The sequence below is a fragment of the Euprymna scolopes genome, chromosome 1, assembly GCF_053919585.1.
Source record: "Euprymna scolopes isolate OS-2025 chromosome 1, ASM5391958v1, whole genome shotgun sequence".
Classification (NCBI taxonomy): Eukaryota; Metazoa; Mollusca; class Cephalopoda; order Sepiida; family Sepiolidae; genus Euprymna; species Euprymna scolopes.
The window spans coordinates 13768273-13791595 of record NC_136482.1 but is presented as its reverse complement, the minus strand read 5'-3'; positions in this window follow the sequence as shown (position 1 = coordinate 13791595).

Sequence of the window (23323 nt, the reverse complement as noted above, 5' to 3'; positions counted from 1 at the left end):
CAATGTCCCTTACTCTATATATGTGCCTAAAACTAAACAAAAATTCCATGAGCAGAGCTTTTTTCCTAGAACTGTTCTACTGTGGAACACAATACCGCAGTGCTGCTTTCTAGCTGACTATAGCATGATCGCTTTTAACTCCAATCTAAACAAGTTCTTGATGAGCCGTCCCCTAAAAAAATTAACTCCAATCCAATTTCCATCATCACCGATCATCATAGTGTTGTCTCACCTGATACTCATTAACTCTTATCTTTAAGTGGCCTTCGGATCTGGATACGCAGTTACTCTGTAGTATAAAATACCTATTGGATTGCTACTGTTTCTACATTTAATTTGCTAAATTCGGTAATAGATACGATCGGAATAAGCGCGATTTAGCCGACATGACTCAAGAGATATTTCAGAACGATTAACGTGTTTTTAATGCGTGGTATTTTGATAAATTAGATGTTTAAACGACCTCTAAAAAATATGGAATCAGATGCTTCGTATAGCGTAAAGATAAGATTAGCTTAAGTGGCGGAAACACGTATCAGTGAAAAGAGGGTTGAAAAATAACTTTAATTAGAAAAAGTAATGAAATTTCTTTAAAGGCCTGTTTACAAAATTGCTGGTTTCGACATACACACACGCACACACACACACACTTCGATATTTTTGTGTGTGTGCATATTGATATTCATATTAGAAAACCTTTTCTCTATTTATTTTAAAAGAAAATACAACTTTTTTATATATGGGCCGTGAAATTGCAAAAGATCTAGGTAATTTCCATAGTTCTTCGGTTTTCTTATGGTATGTTCATCCTTAGTTAACATTCATTAGCAAAAGATCTAACTAATTTGCATATTCTTTTAAACATTCATTTTTAATTAATTCCCTATTAGTTTTTTCAGTTTTCTTATAGGGTGATCACCTTTAGTTAACTATTACGTGTAATTATATTCATGCAGATATTCTACATAATTTATACTTGCGTAATATTTGCGAAAAAAAGTCATAGTAGACACAAACCTCTTTCTTTCTTTCTTTCTTTCATATATTTATGTATGCGTATAAATTTTAGTTCAAAATATTTTGCCTACCTAACTCTTCTGTCAGACATGAAACTTAGTATATAGGATATTCGCCCCCATACGAAACTTTATACTTAGGTTTTAACCGGGGAAAATCGGTGCAAAAGTGTGAAAATTAAAAAAATGAAATTTGCCAGATGAAGCTCGAACGCGGCATTACGAATATACATGCGTAACGCAGTAACTATTGGTTCATATTTTAATTTTTAGTCCTGCAGCAAACATGTCTTCATAGCTCAGGCATTAACATCAAAGGAAAAAGTAAATCGTAAGCTAAACGTTTTGTTTTCGATTCTCGGTGATGGCGCACGAGTCATTTTTTAACTCTTTAAATCATTATTATAGATTGGGTCCAATATAATAAAATAAATACGAAATCTGCATTAATCAAAATATCATATTTAAGCGTATTTTATGACCGGGCAATGCTGGTCCGTTTGCTAGTATATATATATATATATATATATATATATATATATATATATATATATATATATATATATATATATATATATATATACTATGCGCTTCCAAACGTAATATCTTCTATTCCGCCCGAATTGACAGAAAGGAATTGTATTGTTAGAAGGACTTAACTTATGCATTCATCAACGTTTCATCTCTCTGTTGCCGATATTGTACGGTGTGGTATTCTAAGGAACAACCCCTGTCAAACATAATACCGAGTTATGTACCCTTGACCCGGGCTCTCCGGGAAGGAGAGAGAAAAACCATACCAGGTACTCAAATAAAGAACGAATCCCTGAAAATGACAGATATAATACAGAACGAAAGATTTGAAGCTAGGTCTAGACCTATCCGTAACAGACAATTACCGTCTAGATTTAAGGACTTCCAGCTTGGATAAAAAATAAATAAAGTAAAATAAAAATTTTATTATTTAATAAAAAAAATTTTTTTAAATAGCATGTAAGCATAATACCGAGTTATGTACCCTTGACCCGAGCTCTCCAGGAAGGAGAGAGAAAAAGACTGTCATGGCGGACCCAATAAAGGTACACATGTACGTCGCTTATCGAGATTAACTACCGTGTCTTGTTGTCTTTCCCTTATGAGTGAGGCCCTTACCTCTTAACTATACGTGGTGTCAGAAGTGGGATTTTTTATTTCGTCCAAGTTACGATCATTGAATATCGGCACAAGGGGTTTGTGGTCAATAGCAAGTATCAGGTGGGGCAGCCTAAAATAGACATTTTGCAGCTTTCCAACCCAAACTTTATAGCTAAAGCTTCCCTTGCAATTGGTGAATACCGGTTTTCAGCAGGTCTAGTGAATCGGGAGCCAGCATATACAACTTTCCAATGTCCTGGCGCACAACGAACATGCACAATGTTTTTGGAGTAGGGTAAATCCTTCCTGCTCGACTTCAGTCTGTAGTCAGACATGTTAGGTGATTTATTTCAAATGTTCGAACGCCATCCCGGATGCTTTCTAGGATTGTTTCCTTGGATTGCTGGAAAAGTTGTTCGAATGTATCGTCCTAGTAAAACCTGCTCTTATGTTTCATTAGTTCTCTGAAGGACGACATGATGGTTGTTTGGGCAAACACATATGAAACTTGGTTAATCAGACCAAAGAAAGATCTAACTCCTGTAATATTTGTCGGTGATGGGAAGTTTCTGATGCCCTCAAGTAATTTTTAGATGGTTTGTACCCTGTTAGGCTGATGTCAAAACCAGCAAACTCTACATTGTCTTTTGCAAATTGGAATTTTTCTGGGTTAAATACTATTCCATTTTCTGCACATAGTATGATGTATCTAATGGTGTGCCTGGCCTGGTATGGGAGCACAATTGCAGGAAAATCGCAATCTGTGGAAGCGCTGTAACGAAATTGCCCCATCAACCCATAAAGAACCCGCAATAGAGCCTATCCACAAAAACTACCCTTTCCAGTCGACAGTAACAGATATTTTCAATATGGCTGGATGGAAATATATGATATATGCTGACAGATATACAGGTTGGACCGAGGTATCCTCAATGCAACAAGACGCCAGGATCTCCACAGTATGCAACATCTTATGCAGGTATTTCGTTAATTATGGTGTGCGGGAGGAAATTGCTTGTGACGATGGACCCCCATACAACTCTGATGAATGAAGGACATTTCTCAAAACATGGGGCATATCCCTTCGAGTCTCGTCGGCATATTATCCACAAAGCAATGGCAGAGCCGAGGCAGCTGTCAAGCACATGAAGAGGATATTAACAACAAATATTAGCCCCAATGGTTCACTGGATACGGACGAAGTGGCAAAAGCACTGCTACTCCATCGCAACACACCACCATCTGACATAGGATCGTCACCATCAGAACTTCTATTCGCTCGCCCCCTGAATGACCACTTACCAAACTTCACAAAATTTCGCCGTGAATGATTGGAACTCGCCGACATGCGCGAGAGGGCCATTAACCAGCAACACGAAACACACTGAAAACAGGCAACAACTCAACCCACTAAGAATCGGGGAACATGTGTCAATTCAAAACCAATATGGACACAAACCCCTGCGCTGGGACAACACTGGCACGATTGTTGAAACTCTTCCCCCACAGATAATACCGCATATTAGTTGATGGCTGCAGGAGAACCACACTCCGAAACTACCGTTACCTTCACAAAATAAGCACAGATAGCCGCAATCTGGCTCATGGTGACACTCTACCAGATGACCTACTAAACAACAGAATCAGGATCCATTCCCCACAATCACCTACAATGTCAAACCCAGTACACCCAGACAGCCAACAACGCCCTCAAATACAAATAACACCAACCCACACCTTCCACACCAGGTACTCAAATAAAGAACGAATCCCTGAAAATGACAGATATAATACAGAACGAAAGATCTGAAGCTAGGTCTAGACCTATCCGTAACAGACGATTTAAGAACTTCCAGCTGGGATAAAAATAAATAAATAAATAAAAATTAAAAAAATAACATGTAAACATAATACCGAGTTATGTACCCTTGACCCGAGCTCTCCAGGAAGGAGAGAGAAAAGACTGTCATGGCGGACCTAAAAAAGGTACACATGTACGTCGCTTATGGAGATTAACTACCGTGTCTTGTTGTCTTTCCCTTATGAGTGAGGCCCTTCCCTCTGTACTATACAATGAACGTGTATCAGAAACAAAGATGCGCCATTGAATTTCTGGAAAAATGTGCATAGAGAATGATGGTTACGATGTAGAAAAATAAATTCTGGAGCACAAAAGGTCGCTGGCTTTAATTGTAGTACTCCCGTCTTCATGGCTCTTCAACTTTTTGATTTAAGCTTTAAAAAATACAAAATTCTGACTGTATGTAGGAAAAAACAGATTATGATATCTGTTTTGATTTTATTAATATTTTGATATTATAGACGTCTCCCAAATGTTAGAAAATAGGGAATAAAGAGAAAAGGATGATCCGACGGTAATTCGACGAACACAGCTTCAGAAGAACACGTACATAGAGACCTTAAGTTTAAGTTTAATGGGCCAAATTCTAGGAATTCTAAGAATAAGCATCCTAGTACTCCACTATAAGGAGTCCGAAATTTTGTTTATAGAAATTATTATTGACTTGACAATAAGTTATGCCGAGGATTAATCTGATTATTTCTATTGGAGTTTGGAAGGAAATATATGATAGTGTGATGTATTTTTCGTTTCGAAGCAAAAAAATAGCTAACACGTGTTTGTAGAAGAATAAAAACATACCTGAAACAAATACCAGTCATCAGATTATTTTTGCCGAAACAAAACGGTACACCGTCCAAACAAAATTCCATAGGAAGTGCATTCAATTGAACACGAAAACTAAAAAGAACACAATGCCGAAATAGTAATTGACTTATTTTTAAAAAGATTTTTTTAATTCGTTCGCACATGAAAAAAATTCATAACGTATAATTTAAAAAAATGGTGTTTTTGCAAAGTAAAAAAGAATAAAATCTGGTACAATATAACTTGGACTTGTAAAATTATTTATTAATATCTTTATTGAAACAATTGAAAGAACTTCGTTAAATTTTATGGAGTAAATTTAAACATTTCTTAACGGGAACATTAGTATATAAATATATAGCGTTTCAATTGCACATTGTTTTGATTTCTAGGCTAATATTGTTTATTGCTATTTGTTTAGTAAATTTCCGGTGTTTCTTTTTTTATGTAGGAAATGCTGATGGTATCAAAGAGTGCGATTTGAATATTAGCTATGACGCTTGCGTGGCTTTACCGATGTAATATAGTATAAGCTGCATAGAGGTGCTCGGTTCGTTCGTAAAAAGTAATGGCTCATGTACTTCACTGAGAGAGATGCACCCCCACTCTTCATTAAACACGCATCTAAGAGATTAAAACCCTGCAATCTACTGTATACAATGTCCTGTGGGAGTCATCTGCACCGACAAGGGTTAGCAGTTATACCAAAACGTATGGTTGGTTCTACACAAAAACAAATCATCTGTGTGGATTTCTGAGCAACTTAGTTGTTGTGGTGGAAGCTCATACGGCTAAACTGACGGGGGAATCCATCATTATATATATATATATATATATATATATATATATATATATATATATATATATATATATATGACACCGCAGTCTACACTCTCCATAATATCCACAGGCAATAAAATAGTGAAGAGTGCTTGAGCTACGGTATTTTGTCTGTGGGAAAACAATTATATATTTCACATTTAATATTTAATATGTGTGAGTGAGAGAGGGTGTGTGTTTACGTGGTATAAAGCGTTTTATTAATACAAAAATTTTGATTGCACAATTGCAGACATGTTTCAGTTTTAGCTGAAAATCAGCCGAACTTCTTCATACTGCTGTTTAATATAGGTACGAAAAGTGAAATAAATTAAAATTTTTGTTTATTTTTCTATCTTTGACGGTCAGCCACTCATGCGTTACACAAACTAAATAAGGTTAAGTTGGCTGGTGATACTGACAGTATGCCAGAACTACGTTTCCCTCACTTCATTCTGGTATGTACAGGAAAGGCCAACTTTCATGAAATTCACCGTGTGAGACTAGCGATATTCCCCACTCCCGCCAACGTTAGGACGTATGAGAGAAAGAGAAAAAGGAATCTGACGATAAGAAGAAGAAATTGGTTCATCAGCAAAACGATGCGTGAATTTGTTCATCAATGTACACAAAGGAAGCTGAATATGTTTTTTCATCAAGTGATTTGGGACAAAGAACGAACAACAGTGGGCTGTGTTTTTGGGTTGGATTAACTCCAATTCTGGGGGTAGCGATGAGTTTTACCACAGTTTGCGACAGCTGAGGATGGTGTAGGACAGTCATAGATTTGCAACAGTTGACGACAGTTAGAGGTGAAGCTAGTTGTGAGTTTGACACAGTTAAAGGCAGATCGTGGCTTAGACCAAATCGATGGGGCTTTGGAATATTGAGATTAGATGACATCAACTGACAAACACAACCTCGACAGGACGTGTGCGAACTTTCCGTATAAACAGCCGATGGTGTCACACACACACACACACACACACAGAGGCACACACAATGCAATATGTTAGAGTTTGTGTTTTATTTTGTATTTTGCTTTATTTTAATTTTTATACTTGTAAACTCGGATGCGCTCTATCTCGACAGTTGCAAATGTGAGAGAGGACAACACGCCTAGAAGAGAAGACGAAGGTCACACGTGTTTTCACAACCGTACAAACATAAAAAATGTACATATGTACGTGCATTTTTATGTTTGTATGGTTGTGATAACACAAAGTTTGTACATAAGTTTGTAAGTGTTTTAGTAAATATGAAAACACATATACACGTATATAAAAGATATAAACATGCACACAAATTATGCACACATATATATACACAAACATATATACGCAAATAAAGACATGCACAATATATTATATATATATATATATATATATATATATATATATATATATATATATATATATATATACCCATGTCTAGATAATCTAAACTAGAATCAGGTGACCAGCCCATCATGTGCTTTAAACTAACTTTACAACATAACGTTAGCTACCTGTATTTTCTTTATCGCTCTTCATCGACCGAGGACTGTACTTTAATCAATTATGTCTCTGATAGCATAGATGTAGCACTCTCCTTTGACACATGTATTTGATGACTTTAACGCTCACCACAGAAATTGGCTTGGCTTCTCTAACTACACTGACACAGCTGGTAGCGTCATCCATAACTTTGCTATATCCCATTCCCTGACACAGAAAGTAACATTTCTGACCCGTCTCCCAGATCGCCAGAATCAGCAAGCCTCACTTCTGGATCCCACCATCTTTCCAGCGACCTTGGCAACAGACTTGATGTACGTGTTCCATTTCAGATCAGGAGTAAAGGTCAAATCCAAAAGCTTGTCAAAACACGCCCCCCCCCAGACGAGAGCCATCCATCTCAATTGATGCCAGATGGGGATCAGAGCGTTGATGATGTAAGGATAGGAGTTTGGTTTTAGATGCATTAAAGGTAACCAGCCACGTCTTCCGCCACTGAACCATGCGCTCGAAATCAGAGGAGAGAGAATCAGAGAGAACTTTGTCATTTACAGCTTTTGATGTGTTGCCGCAGATGGTCGTGTCATCAGCATAGATGTCAACGAATGATTTAAGTATGTGTTTAGGGAGGTCGTTGATGTAGATCAGGAAGAGAGTTGGGCCCAGGATTGACCCTTGAGGGACTCCAGCATTAATACTGTAGGCCTCTGATTTTTGTCCATCGACCACTACTCTTATGAGCCTATCGGAGAGAAATGATTTAATGATTGAGAAACCATTTCCGGTTATATCGTAGCTGGAAATCTTGAGAAGTAGACTCTTATGCCATACCTTGTCGAAGGCCTTTGATATGTCAAGAGCAATTGCCCTAGAAAGGAAGCCTTTGTACAGAGATTCACTAATCTTGGGAGATATAACCGTTAGCACATCTGCGGTAGATCTTGCAGAACGGAAACCATATTGTGTGTCACTAAGAAGGTTGTTTCTGCTGAGGTGGTTGACTATTTCTCTATTTAATATGTGGAGAAATGCGTGACTTACCTGGATAGACCACGTGCGGGTCGGTCACCAAAAATAAATAAAAAGAAAGAAAAGAAATGGTCAAGACTCTTATTTATAGAGTAGTGATAACGTGAGTTAGAAGAATATGCAAATAGAGGTGAACGATTTTGCGATATAAAAAGCCTGTGTTGTTAAGAGGAGGGGCAGACTGTTGGCAGAAGTCAGTGCTGTCAGACGTGCTTTAGAGTTTTGTTATTATATGCTGTGTTCGATTGTTGGGAGAGAGAAAAGAGAAGAGGAGGAACCAAGAAGACATTCTGCAGATACTTGACTTTGTGTTGGTTTTAAGCTATTTCGGCGCTTGGTGTGCGGTTACTAACAATGGACAGATTCGACATTCGCTTAATACCCGAGTTCGACGGATCTACCACTGGACCGGCTGTCGTTGAATGGATTGAAAAGGCAGAGAAAATCTGTAAACTGTGCAAAATTAAAGAACCAGCCACAGTTATCCCTTTGAGGCTAACCGGAGGGGCCTATGCAGTCTACCAACAACTCGGGGATGAACCAGACTGGGATGAAATCAAGCAGAGCCTGTATACAGCGTTTGGTACAGATCCATTTGTTGCGTGGCAACAGTTCACGAGCCGGACACTTCAACCCAAGGAAACAGTCGACGTGTACCTAGCCGACCTGCGAAAATTATCTGTACCGTTTGGTGGGGTCAACGATAAAATATTAAGCTGTGCTTTTTTGGTAGGCCTACCCGAGGAGGTCAGTAAACTGTTGCGGGCATCATCAAGAATCGATGAATTGTCAACTGATGAGTTATTGGCCCGAGCTCGAAACATCTGTAAGGAACAGGAACCAATTGCAGCAGCAGCTCGTTTTCGACATGGAGGCAATGTGGACTCTCTTCCAGATAGTAATAAGCATGCCACCCCAGTGTGCTATAAATGTGGGGAGGCCAATCATTTTGCTAAAGAGTGCCGGAGTGATAGGAGAGGTGTATATCCACAATCAAAGAGACCAGTGCAATGCTATCGCTGCAATAAGTTTGGGCACATATCTCGCAACTGTTCGGGAAACGAAGTTGGGGGCAAGGTACTATCGCTACCCTTGCCCCCTGCCAACCAATAAACACAGGATTGCCTGTCATTAGCGTTAAACTTGATGATGTGCAGTGTTCAGCACTTATAGACACGGGGTGTTCCCGGTCTATAGTTAGTGCCCATTGCTGTCCGGTGTGGCGGAGGAACCCAGTTGGCGTTATGACCATCAATGGCTTATCACGGGTATGTTGTGGTGAAGGGACAGTCACAATCTGCACTGAGAAGGGTGACACAGCTAAAGTTGACGTTCTGGTGATGCAGGAGAAACCCCTTGGCTACGACATGTTGCTTGGAATTGATGCAATACAAGCACTAGGAGGCGTTACAATCACAGCAGCTAGAGGTATCAGGCTTGGAGAAGGGAAAGACGTCTGTGCAGCCATGTCGATTGAAGAAAAGGACTTCTGTGCTACATTTGATGACAACGAAAGGGTGTGGACTGCAAAGTGGAAATGGGCCATGGGCCAGGAACCAGATCGGCTGTGCAACACGATTCCAGAGTATGCAGTTTCTACCAAGAATAGGGCCGCATATGAAGAAGAACTTCAGATGTGGATTGACAACGGTTGGTTAATACCATACCCACAGGAACGTCTGGGACCACCCAAGGGATTAATTCCGCTCATGGCTGTTGAACAACCTACCAAAGAAAAAATTCGTCCCGTAATGGATTACCGAGAGTTGAATCGGCATGTTGATGCGTTTACCGGAAACGCAGATGTGTGCGCTGCTAAACTGAGAGAGTGGCAAGTGTCTGGAAACGAACTAAATGCATGGGTTGACGCAAGTTCGTTGGCTACAGGTGTCGTGTTGGAGCAACTAGGTGTTGTTGTGGAAGATGCATGCTGGCTTCGTCCGAAAAATGATGCCCAACATATAAATTTGGCAGAACTTGATGCCACGTTAAAAGGTCTTAATCTCGCATTGCAATGGCAGACTAATGTGCATCTCCACACTGACTCATTGTGTGTTTACCATTGGTTAACCGACACCTTGACTGGAAAGGCTCGAGTTAAGACTAGAGCTGCAAGTGAAATGCTAGTACGAAGGAGACTAGCAATAATTAAGCGTCTAGTTGACGAATACAGCTTGCAGGTAGACATTACGTTAGTCTCGTCGATGCAGAATTTGGCTGATAGCTTGACTCGAGTACCAAAGAGGTGGATCGATGCAATGAGGCAGGGATCCGATCTTCAACAACAAACATGCGCGACTGTAACGGATCAATTAACACCTGACCAGATCCGTATGATACACCAGCAGATTGGACATCCTGGAATTCAGAGGACTGCATATTTTGTCCGAAGAGTATGCCCTGCAACTACAAAAGCATCAGTGAAAGCAGCCATACGTTCGTGTGAAGAGTGTCAGAGAATTGATCCGGCACCATCCCAATGGCAAAAAGGGAAGCTCGAGGTGGAGGGCAACTGGCAGCGAGTAGGGATGGACATAACACATTATGGGGGCAAACATTTTTTGACCATGACGGATTGTGGCCCGACGCGTTTCACAATATGGCGCCTGTTGACACGACAGGATGCAGCCAGCATTATACAACAGTTGAGAGCCGTCTTTTTTGAACGTGGTGCCCCGATTGAAATTCTGACTGATAATGCCGCCACATTTCGATGTCAAGAATTTCAGAAATTCGTGCACGAATGGGGGATTAAAATGCATTATCGGTGTGCATATTATCCCGAGGGTAATGGTATAGCAGAACGGTGTCACCGCACCATCAAAAGAATTGCAGCCAGGACGCAGTGCTCTATTCCAGAAGCTGTGTACTGGTATAATATAACACCCAAGGACAATGCAACACCAGCAACTGCACCAGCCAATGGGATTTACCAATATGAACAGCGTGTGAAAGGAGTTGATGCCATACCATCAGTGGTGAGTGTTGTCAATACACCATATCAGGTGGGAGACCTTGTTTGGATAAAACCCCCAAATGCTGGGTGCACTACGAAATTTTTCCGGGGAAAAATAGATGAAATCATAAGTCCTCAGACCATGTTGATTGGTGGCATACCACGTCACGTAAAAGATATCCGCCCTTGTTATACCTCTTCTGATTCTGAGGACGATGAGGAGGATCACACACCGTTCAGAGATGATTCTGATCACTTACTGCCCCTTCAGGTGAGCATAGAAACACCACCAACAGAACCAGATGAGGGAATGATGGGACATACTGATGACAATAGTGAGGAGAGCGATGGACACAAGGAAGTAATGCCTCATCGAAATACTCGACAGAGACGAATACTGCCCACCCCCCGTGATTGCGAAACCCAGCGAGAAGGGATGATGGAGCATACCGAGGAGATGACGCCTCCGATTCTTCGGAGAAGTACCCGACAAAGACGGATACTGCCCCCCTGCCCTGATTGTGAGACACCGCCTATGGAACCACGAGACGGGATAATGGAACAGACTGGTAGTAATGATGGTGGTAATGAAGAAAACAGCAATGAGGAAGTGCTTCTTCGAAGGAGTACCCGCCAACGACGATTGCCCGCATGTCCTGTTTGTGATCATGAGATCAGGGGGGAGTGTGGAGAAATGCGTGACTTACCTGGATAGACCACGTGCGGGTCGGTCACCAAAAATAAATAAAAAGAAAGAAAAGAAATGGTCAAGACTCTTATTTATAGAGTAGTGATCACGTGAGTTAGAAGAATATGCAAATAGAGGTGAACGATTTTGCGATATAAAAAGCCTGTGTTGTTAAGAGGAGGGGCAGACTGTTGGCAGAAGTCAGTGCTGTCAGACGTGCTTTAGAGTTTTGTTATTATATGCTGTGTTCGATTGTTGGGAGAGAGAAAAGAGAAGAGGAGGAACCAAGAAGACATTCTGCAGATACTTGACTTTGTGTTGGTTTTAGATTCCAGCAACTTACTCATAACACACAGGAGACTTATTGGTCTGTACTGAGAGGGAGATGACTTATCACCTGAATTCTTAAATACGGGGCAAACTGATGAGGTTTTCCAGGGAGTCGGAAAGCACTTCTCCTTAAGGCAGCGCTTAAACAGTTTCGTAAGTATGGGAGCAAGTTCTGGTTGAAGCTTTTTTAACACTATAATTGGGATGCCGTCAGGGCCAGTTGCTTTACTGGAATCAAGGTTCTTGATTAGCTTGGCGACCCCATGCACGGGATATTTGTATGTTATCTAGCGTGTTCTGTGTTATAGGAGGAAATATGATGGCCTTCGTTGCATAGGATAGAATTAGCTGCAAAGTTCTTTGCAAATAGTTTGGCCTTATCATTCGGTCAGATCTGATACTATAGAGGACACTTCCTTTTTAAACATGAAGTGCAGAGGTAAATCAGATATGAATGTACGGAAGCTATCCCAGTCAGCCAGAGTATCGGTATACAGTACGGTGGAGGGGTACATCTGGGGACTTATTACATTTCATTTTTATCTAAACTGATACGACGGAGTGGTTGGAGGATCCGAGAGGAGAATGAACGAAACATGAACATAGCTCAGGTGAAGTTGAGAGAAAAAGGTCTAGGAGGTTTGCATATTGACCGGGTGTATCGGGCACACGGGTGGGTTTGTGAACAATCTGAGTGAGGTCATAAGCAATGGCAAAATCATGACAAAACCTCCCCTCATCGTCTGTCTTATTTTAATGGGTCAGCCATTCCACGTTATGGACGTTGAAGTCACCACAGATGTGGATGTTAGCCGAGGGATGTGCAGACAGGATGTGGTCTATTTTCTCAGATATGCTCTTAAAGATAGTAACTCCGCTGTTGTGGGGCCGATAGAGGGCAAATATAAATGCAGTGCTGTTAGCAAGTGCAACCCGGAAGCACATATAAGGTAAATTAGGATCTTCTCTAGACATATCCCTGCCACACGGGAAGCCATCTTTAATGTAGGCACATATTCCATGCCCAAGGCGATCTTGGAGGTCAGATTTAGCTGTTAAGTTAGAGTATCCGTTAATTATGAACTCATCTAGGGAAGTGGTCGGCCCTATTCTGGTTTCGCTTAGAAATAATATGTTCGGATTCGTCTCCTGTAATTGGGTTTCAACCTCTGGAAGGTTGGAACGTAGACCCCTGATGTTGGAGAAGGAGACCTGGTAGTAGGGGTCTACGTTGGAAGATGGGGTTCTAGATTTATTCGAGATTTTTTTCTGGAGATATTTCATGTTGAGGTTTTGGGATTTGTGGTCGGCATACTTGGTTAGAGCAGTACAGAGAGGGAAAGTAAGAGAGAAAAGGACAGGAAATTTTTTTTGTAGCACATGAAAAGGTAAAGCCGTAACAATTACCCACTAGTATGGCATCAAGAGGCCCCACCAGAGACTACTGCATGGTCCAGATCCATTCACCAAATGGCAATACAGCAGTCCCAGTACTTTGCGCCTGCTGATCGGACAGCCTCCTTAGTGGTTAATCCAAGGTTCGGGTCCCTGACTATCAGGCGGATAACGTCAACCCAGACAAAACGTTTACCTCCAGCACCCTTACTAGTGACATGGCCACAAGGATAGACGTAGAGACAGAAAAATTTCCGACATCTCAGACTAGTGTTCGCCAAGTACTACCGACCTTTAAGCAGCTTTTTCTTCGCCCTTTGTCAGAAAAATCACTCATTTGAATGAGGACTGATGGACAAAAAAGGAGAAGCGAGAGTTACTGGAGTTGCCGATAACACATTCACTGTATTATCTACTCTCCATTTAAAAGAAAAAAGGTTAGCGCATTTATTCAAATAATTGTACTGTAAAACTTAGCAACTATTTGTACCGATGATTCTGGATTGTGTAGGTTGCACATATCTTGTCATGATAGGCTGTAAAGGTCCAAATTGTTAATGTGTCAACTGTCGGTGAGGTGAAACATCTCTAGGTCGATGTGACTTTTTGTTGTTTGGTTTTATGTATATTCTTAGCGCAGATTAGCGACCCATTGATATAAACATAATAAAGAACATATATGCATATATGTATATAAATAGCTTAGTAAAAGAGTCAAAACAATTGTATTAAAATGAGTGCCTGTTTCTATTGAAGCGATATATTATAAAAGTAATTATAGCTCTAGTACGGCACTATCGAGCTATCTCAATGAACTTTGTGTTACTAATGGTTGGTAGTTGAAGTGTATAACGAGTTTATCTATAACATGTTTATATACACGAGAGGACAGATTATTTTTTCTTTCTTCTTATTTAATTCTAATATTTTATTAACTTTTGTCTTCTTATCTTGTGCGTGATATCAGGTTCGGATCATGTCGTTGGCGCGGAGAGGTCACAGCGACCAAATCGACGTACTTATTGTGTAGTTCAGGTATATACCAAGTGTATAAATAACAGGTATATATAAACGAGGGGACCAAAACGTTTACTTGTGATATAATCGTTTTGTAATGCCCGGGGTACGTTTTTAACGCATATAATAAACCGATATAGATACATTCAACAACAGTTAAACAAACGGGTCAGAAAGCATCTTTATTTGCTTACCTAGACAAAAGAAGGACATACCTGTTTGGTCGCAACCACCGTTCTATTATTGCAGACGCGCTTCAGAAAACGTCTTCAAAAGTTTTCTTCTTGTCTACGACTAATTTTGGATTCTTTTTGTTGTGTGTAAAGTTGGATCTGTTCTTCATCTTTCTGACAAAGTTGAACGCACGTTGTGGCTCGGAACAAATCAAGATGAGTTGTCGGCAATTGACGAACACGACGTTGACGGAAGATTCTGTAGTTGTGGATCTTAGCGTTCAGATGGTCGATGATGTCACGCACACACACACACATGCACACACACACACACACACATAAACACACACTTGCAAAAACACACACACATACACAAACACAAACATACAAACACAGAGTATTTGCAAGTATTTGCAACTGCTATTTGCAAGATGTGGCGGAGTTTATGTTTTTGTGTTTTTTATTTTATTTTTCATACTTGTGAACACGTTTGTGTCCCCCTCGGCAGCCGGCAGTGTGAGAGACAGTGGCACGGCCAAAATAGAAAACTAAAGAGCAGAAGACCATGGAAACATAGGGTCGGCTTTTGTTGTCGACAGAGGAGCACACGTGGTCTCACACTGTAAACAGGAACTTTGTTCACTGATAAATGTTCCGAACAAATACCGCATGTTCGTGTTAGCTAGTAGCTAAAAACGACATGATTGTGAACATTCATGTGTAGCACATGGTTAAAACGTAACACAATGCCAAAAGAGGAGTGTATTGGAGTGATATTTGAGTGGGATAAGTCCTTTGCACATTTTTTTTTTTTTTTTTTTTTGCGTATTCTGTTTGCTTAAAATCAGTCGCACAAGAATTGACGCAGTTACAAAGCTGGCTTCATCTTTTTCTTTTCTTTCTTTTTTTCATCTTGTATTTACCATTTTGTACTGCGTTAATATATTTATAGCTTTTATTTTTCTTTATTAGCAGTGATTTTCATTTATTTATTACTCTCAGTGGGTTAATCAGACTTTGACGTGGCATTCCGTAGTCACCAATAAAACGCAAAAAACGATGCTGCTTGGCATTAACTCTTCACATACTAACTAAACATAAATCACCAAATTATAAAAACAAATCCACAATAAAAAGAGAGAAACGAAGAAATACAATATTCTTCAAAAATGTTGCGTATTTACTCCAAAAAATTGTTAAAAGCGGAAAAGCTAACAATATTTTATATTTCAACTTTTACGATTCTTATCGGCACAAGTGCTCTAAGATATCTTCCCCGTTGTATGTGCTGTTTTATATGCGATCTATGGTCTAAGTAAATTTCTGACGACGATGGTGTCTTTAGGTATTGTCAAGAATCACCCCAACAATTAACATAAATTGTTTATAAATGTTCTATTATAACCATGGCTATAACAACAGAATATTCTTATCATTATTTTGACTCTCGAGTATATATCCGACACAGTTAATCAAACGAGAGCCCCATCACTCTGTATAAAAGCATATAAAATATCAAGTCGCGAGTCAAAACAATGAAAAGAATATGCTGTTGTCCTAGCCCTAATTATAACAGACGGAAGAATATGCTACTTCTTTATTTGGGGAGCTATAATTTCTCTTATGGTTGGGCGGATTTTATATAGTTCAATATTTTATATAGTTCAATATTTTATATAGTTCAATATTTTATATAGTTCAAGGCACCTTAGTATCCTCGAATGCTTTTGATGCCATATTTAGGTTCCTATTCCTTTTCCTTGCAATCTTCCAAAATGGTCTTATTGATGAGCAATTGATTTTGATGCCCAGGCATTTTTTCCTCCTGTATCCTGTTTGTTCATCCTCTAGGTAAGTTCTGGATGAGGATGTTCATAAATGTTATCGGCTGTCAATCCAGTGGCTTGTAAGTTGTGATCAGGCGGCATGTTGGGAGATATTTGGTGGGGGGTTTGGTTTCCGTGCTCTTTTTTTTTTTTTTTTAATTCAATTTTCACCCCAAACAAAGCACAATGCCACTTTGAAGTAGGGGGGCTACTATCGGGGACATAATTTGCCGGGGCATTATGAAGGGAGATGAGTAGCAAGATGTTTGTTAACATTACACTTGAACTTCTGCATATCAGTACAGTTGGGAAAGCAGAATCCTGGAAGGAAGTTCCAAAGACTTGCAGTTCTGGGGAAGAAATTATTGGAGTAAAAGGTTTTCTTACACATAGGTATCTCTACTATTAAGCTTGTATTGCCTTTTAATAGCCATGATGGTGTCGGTTCATAAGCTTTCAACATTCTGGTGAAGCATCTACAATAAGAATATACAAGGGTATGCATATTAAAATGGAAATAAACCTTCAGGAATATTAGTAAGTGGTAACTAAAACAAAAATGGATGGTTGCATTCAACGTTGCTAAGACTAAGTTTTTACGATTTAATAATTACAAGAAAACTGCTCAACTACTAATAGTTTTGGTTAATGATACATTACCTGAAAGTACTTCGTTCAAACTGCTCGGCTTAACGTTCACGGGGAACATGAGTCGAAAAAGATACATCGAGAGCATTGCCAAGGCTGCTTCAAAGAAGGTTGGCTTGGGCTTGTGCATCTGTTATTAGTCTCCCACTCTTAGACGGAATTCAAAAGAGAGTCGCCATCCTAATAGGTCCAACACTGTGAGCTAGGCGTCAACCACTGTCCTATCGACGAAATGTTGCATCCCTCTGCCTGTTTGTCAAGTATTTTAATGATAGGTGCTCCGACATACTACAAGCCCTTGTACCCCCTCGACGTAAATACCCCCGACGGACCTGACAAGCAGCAAAATCCCACCCCTACACTGTAGAGATGCTAGAAAGCCATTCTGCTCTAATAGTTTCTTCCTAGGGCTGCTAAACTTTGGAATTCCTTTCTGAGTTCCTGCTTCCCTGACTGTACTGACATGCGGAAGTTCAAATATAATGTAAACAGATATCTAGCTACTCAACTCCCTACATAGTATCACTGCAGCTTATGTCCCAGATAGTAGCCCCCCTGCATCAAAGTGGCACTATGCCTTGCTTGGGGTGAAAATGTGAATAAGAAAATAGAGCTTCGTAATTGAAAAACTGAAAAGCAAAACGAAATTTGATACGAAATTTGATGTGTAAACTTTTTTAAGAATATAAAAGCTATTTTCATTTAGTGGGTGTTCATTTGTGCAAATTTGTGTTTGGTGAAGAAAGTTGAGAAAATAGTCACAAAGAGATGTTTACGTTTGTTTATGTGTATAATATGTGTATGTCGATAATAGGCAGCGTGGCAGTGTGTATGTATGTGCGTTGGTTGACCTTATTCTTTCACGTATAATTGTAATTTGGAGGGATTTTAAAAATATTTTCATTGGTTGAAAATATTTGGAATTAAAATATTCCTGTGAAAACAAACTTGCTTTTCGAAATGACGAATATAGAGAACCCAAAATAAAGCAAAGAAAGAAGGGGTAGTTTTTCGAGCCATTTGCTTCGTAGCGTTCGTTTGAATCGCGTCTCAATCTTACTACAATCGTTGATGACATAAACATGTCTAAAAAAAAGTGAAATGACAATAGTAAAGAAACGGTTGTATTTAGGTACGCAGAAGTTGTTTCTCAGATAAACAAATTGACTTTTAACTTGAACCGTAGAAGTGTAAAAATTAAGAAAGATGAAACTGTAAAAATGTAGAAATATAAAAATGTAGAAATATAGAAATGTAAAAAATGTAAAAATATAAAATGATAAAAATTTAGAAATGAAAATTTTAGAAATGTAAAAATGTAGAAATGTAAAAAAATATAGAAATGTAAAATTGTAAAAATACAAAAATGTAAAAATATAGAAATGTAAAAAAATATAGAAATGTAAAATTGTAAAAATACAAAAATGTAAAAATATAGAAATGTAAAAAAATATAGAAGTGTAAAATTGTAAAAATACAAAAATGTAAAAACATAGAAATGTAAAAAAATATAGAAATGTAAAAGTGTAAAAACGTAGAAATGTAAAAACGTAGAAATGCAAAAACGTACAAATGTAAAAATGTATAACTGTAAAAATGTAAGAGTATAAAAATGAAGACATGTAAAAATGTAGAAATGCAAAATTGTAAAGATAGGTAGGTGTAAGAATAGAGAGAAATGTACAAATGTAGAAATGTCAAAATCTAGAAATATAACATTGTAACAATGTAAAAATACAAATATTAAAATGTAGAAATGTACAAATGTAGAAATATAAAAGTGTAAAACTATAGAACTGTAAAAATGTATGCATTAAAACATGTAAAAATATAAAAATATAAAAATGTAAAATTGCAGAAATGTAGCAATCTAAATGTGTAAAAGTGTAAAAATGTAAATATGTAGAAATGTAAAAGTATAAATATGTAAAAACCTAAAATATAGGAATATAAAATGTAGACATGTAGGAATGTAGGAATATAAAAATGTAAAAGTGGAAAAATGTTAAAATATAAAATATACAAATGTACAAAAGTAGAAATGTAAAATGTACAAATGTAGAAATGTAAAATGTACAAATGTACAAATGTACAAATGTAGAAATGTAGAAATGTAGATAGATAAAAATGGGAAAATATACAAATGTAGTAATGTATAAAGGTAGAAATGTAAGAGCGTAAAAATGTAGAAATGTTAAAGTATAAAAATGAAAAATTGTGGAAATATAAAAAAGTAAAAATGTAAAAATGTAGAAACGTAAAAATGTAGAAATGTAAAAATGTAACAATATAGAAATGTAAATTTTGTGGAAATGTAAAAATGTAGAACTGTAAAATTTAGAAATGTAAAACTGTAGAAGTACCAAAATGAAATGATGCACAAATGTAGAAATGTAAAAGTTTAAATATGTAAAATTGTAAAAATGTAGAAATGTTCAAATATTCAAAAATGTAAAAATGTAGATATATAAAAATGTATAAATGTAAAAATTTGGAAATATTAAAATGTAGAAATGTAAATATGTAGAAATGTAAAAATGTAAAAATGTAGAAATGTAGCAATGTAAAAATGTAAAAAATGTAGGAATGTAAAAATGTAAAAAATGTAGTAATGTAGAAATGTAGAAGTAGAAATGTAGAATGTAGAAATGTACAAATGTAGAAATGTACAAATGTAAAAATGTAGTGTAGAAATGTACAAATGTAAAAATGTACAAATGTAAAAATGTAAAAAATGTAGGAATGTAAAAATATAAAAATGTAGTAATGTAGAAATTTAGAAGTAGAAATGTAGAATGTACAAATGTACAAATGTAAAAATGTACAAATGTAAAAATGTAAAAAATGCAGGAATGCAAAAACATACAAATGTAGTAATGTAGAAATGTAGAAGTGTAAAAATGCAGAAGTATAAAAATATAGAAATGTAAAAATGTAGAAATATAGGAATGTAAAAATATATAAATCTAAAAATGTAGAAATATAAAAATATAGAAATGTAGAAATGTATATATGTAGAAATGTAAAAATATAAAATGTAGAAATGTAGAAAATTTGGAAATGTAAAAATATAGAAATGTAAAAATGTACAAATGTAAAAATACAGAAATGTATAAATATAGAAATGTAAATTTTAGAAATGTAAAAATACAGAAATGTATAAATATAGAAATGTAGAAATGTAAAAATATAGAAATGTAAAAATATAGAAATGTAAAAATATAGAAATGTAAAAATGTAAAAGTGTAAAAATGTAGAAATGTAAAAATGTAAACACAATACAAAATCTTTGTTGTTATTTATACAGAACGAAAAACATTAACATTTTGGTAATTTTCATATAATTTATTTTTCTCTCACATAAATAAACTTGCCTTTTCACTTGCAATGTAGAAATGTGAAAATGTAAAAAGTGTAGAAACACCTCCCTATGTTGAGAAATGAAATTTGGACAATTATTAGTGTTTGGTACAATATTGAAGATTTGATTTTTATGTAATATAAAGCTCCTCCACACGTTGTTCGCGAATGGCTGGATGCCCAATTTCCTGGAAGATGGATGGGTCGTCACAGTTTGCAGAAATGACCGGATAGAAGTTCTGACTTAACGCCCTGCAACATTTTTCTTTGGAGTTTTCTGAAAGAGCAATTCTTCTCAACCAAACTAAGAATTTAAAAGAAGGTTGATTACATAAAGTTGTGACTACCATTCCGCAGGAGTTTCTTATGAAATCAGTTGATGCGATTCCTAGTCGATTTGAAAAGCTGGTAACGAATGAAGGTGGCCATATTGAATTTTAAATAAAAGTCTATGCATTATACTTTCTTCTCATATTCATTAATTGTATAAATTATATATTTTTTAAAGTGTATGTATTTTAAAATAGGGAGTTACTTTTCAATCACTCTCTCCCCTTCTCTCTCTCTCTCTCTCTATATATATATATATTGCTTTAACAAAATCGAGACATCGAGAAATAGATTGATAGCAACAAATAATGTTTTTCATCGTTAGTTACAATTGTTTCAAGACTATTCGGACAAATTCAAACCTTATGTCGTTTGAAAATTTTCACAAGAACAACCTTTCGTCAGACGTATTGAATAAAACCACTTTAACAATGAACAGTATGGAATCCATTTTCCTTATGAGGAAAAACATGAGAAAATATTTTACATACATCTCATCCTTCCAAAGTTTTTAAAGATCTTTCATATATATATATATATATATATATATATATATATATATATATATATATATATATAATTGCAATTTCTCTCCCAATTTTCGGATTATGCTTTTATTTCTATTTTTAAATTGATAAGTGCTTTTTCTTCTGATGAGTTTAGGGCGGAATAAATTCAAGAATTGACATAATAATTACATAAACGAGTCTGTGCTACGAAACAGGTGCTGTCAAGAATTGTGCATTTCAATGTACTTAAAGATATAAATGGTAAGATGGTCAACATCTTGAAACTTGGATTATAGAATTTTGTCATTTATTTATATATACATTAGGTTATGGTAAAAAAAAAAAACTTTTACTTTTCATACATCTAGAAAGTTTTTAACAGATGTCATTAGTAATTTTGCTTAGGACTCCCAACCTTTAGTTATATATTTTTACATACATACATACATGTATATTATATAAACACATACTAAAATCATTCGCTGACATCTATGCTGATGACACGACTATCTATAGCAGCACATCAAAGGCCGTTAGTGACAATGTTCTCTCTGATTCATTTCTCTTCAGATCTTGAGTGCGTGGTACAGTGGGGGAGAGGTGGCTGGTTACTTTTAATGCATCTAAAACCAAACTCCTATCATTACATGATAAACGCTCTGATCCCCATCTGGCATCGATTAAGATGAATGGCTCTCGTCTAGGAAAGGCCCCATATTTTGATAAGCTTCTGGGTTTGACCTTTACTCCTGATTTGAAATGGAACACATACATCAAGTCTGTGGCCAAGGTCGCTGGGAAAATGGTGGGATCCTTCTACCGCTCCAGAAGATATTTCACTAATGATGCAATTCTCTATCTATATAAAAGCCAAGTACGTCCAAGGATGGAGTACTGCTGCCACATCTGGGCAGGAGCTGCTAAAAACAGCCTATCCTGCCTTGACAGAGTACAAAATAGACTTCGTGGCTTGGTGGGGGATGCCCTTTTCTCTTCCCTGCAACCTCTCTCCCACAGAAGAGACGTTGCGAGCCTGTCTCTATTTTATCGTTATTTCCATGGCAAGTGCTCGTCTGAGCTCCATTCTCTGGTCCCCCCTTACCAATCTTTCACGAAAAGCACCCGACTAGCTGAAACGGCTGTCAATAATTTTCCCCACTCTTTATCAGTGCCTAAATCAAAACATAGATTCCATAAACAAAGCTTCTTTCTTAGAACTGCACGCCTGTGGAACTCTCTGCCGCTTGCCTGTCCCCCCCCGCCCCGACTTCAATCTAGGTGTCTTCAAGTCCAACACAAACAAATTCCTGATGAACCGCCCCCTTAAATAATGACACTTTATCAAACCTCCAATACTAATTATTACTACGATACTATCCCATTGATTACTGTACACGCAATAACCCTTATCCACGAGGGGCTTCTGGGCCTTGACGTGTTATTAATATTATTATTATTATTATTAACAATAACAACAACAATAATCATACCTTTAAGACTGTAGTTTTAAATATTGATAATAAGATTGACTGAAAACAAAAATCAATGAAAATGAAAGTCCTTCTAAACAGAAAGTAAAATTCCCTTATAAATGTATCAAGTGCCAACGTAAACATAATTTCCGAAGACAAAATTCCAAATGTGTGCGTGTTTCTAAGTAATGACGCTATTAAAACAAAAAAAAAAAAAGATATAAATTGTTTATTAAAACCAAATAAAATAATCAGAGGAATCAAGTATTTTGTAAAAATTATTCAGTAACGGTATTAAACATTGGTTGCTAAACGGAGTTCAAAGCATTGTTACTGCCAACCTAGATCAAAGATTCGGAGGCAAGTTTCTGAACCTGAAATTACGATAAAGCAAATATCACTGCAGCGTTTGTAGAAAAGCTACTGTTGTATTTAGTGCAAATAGTATTTGCAAGTT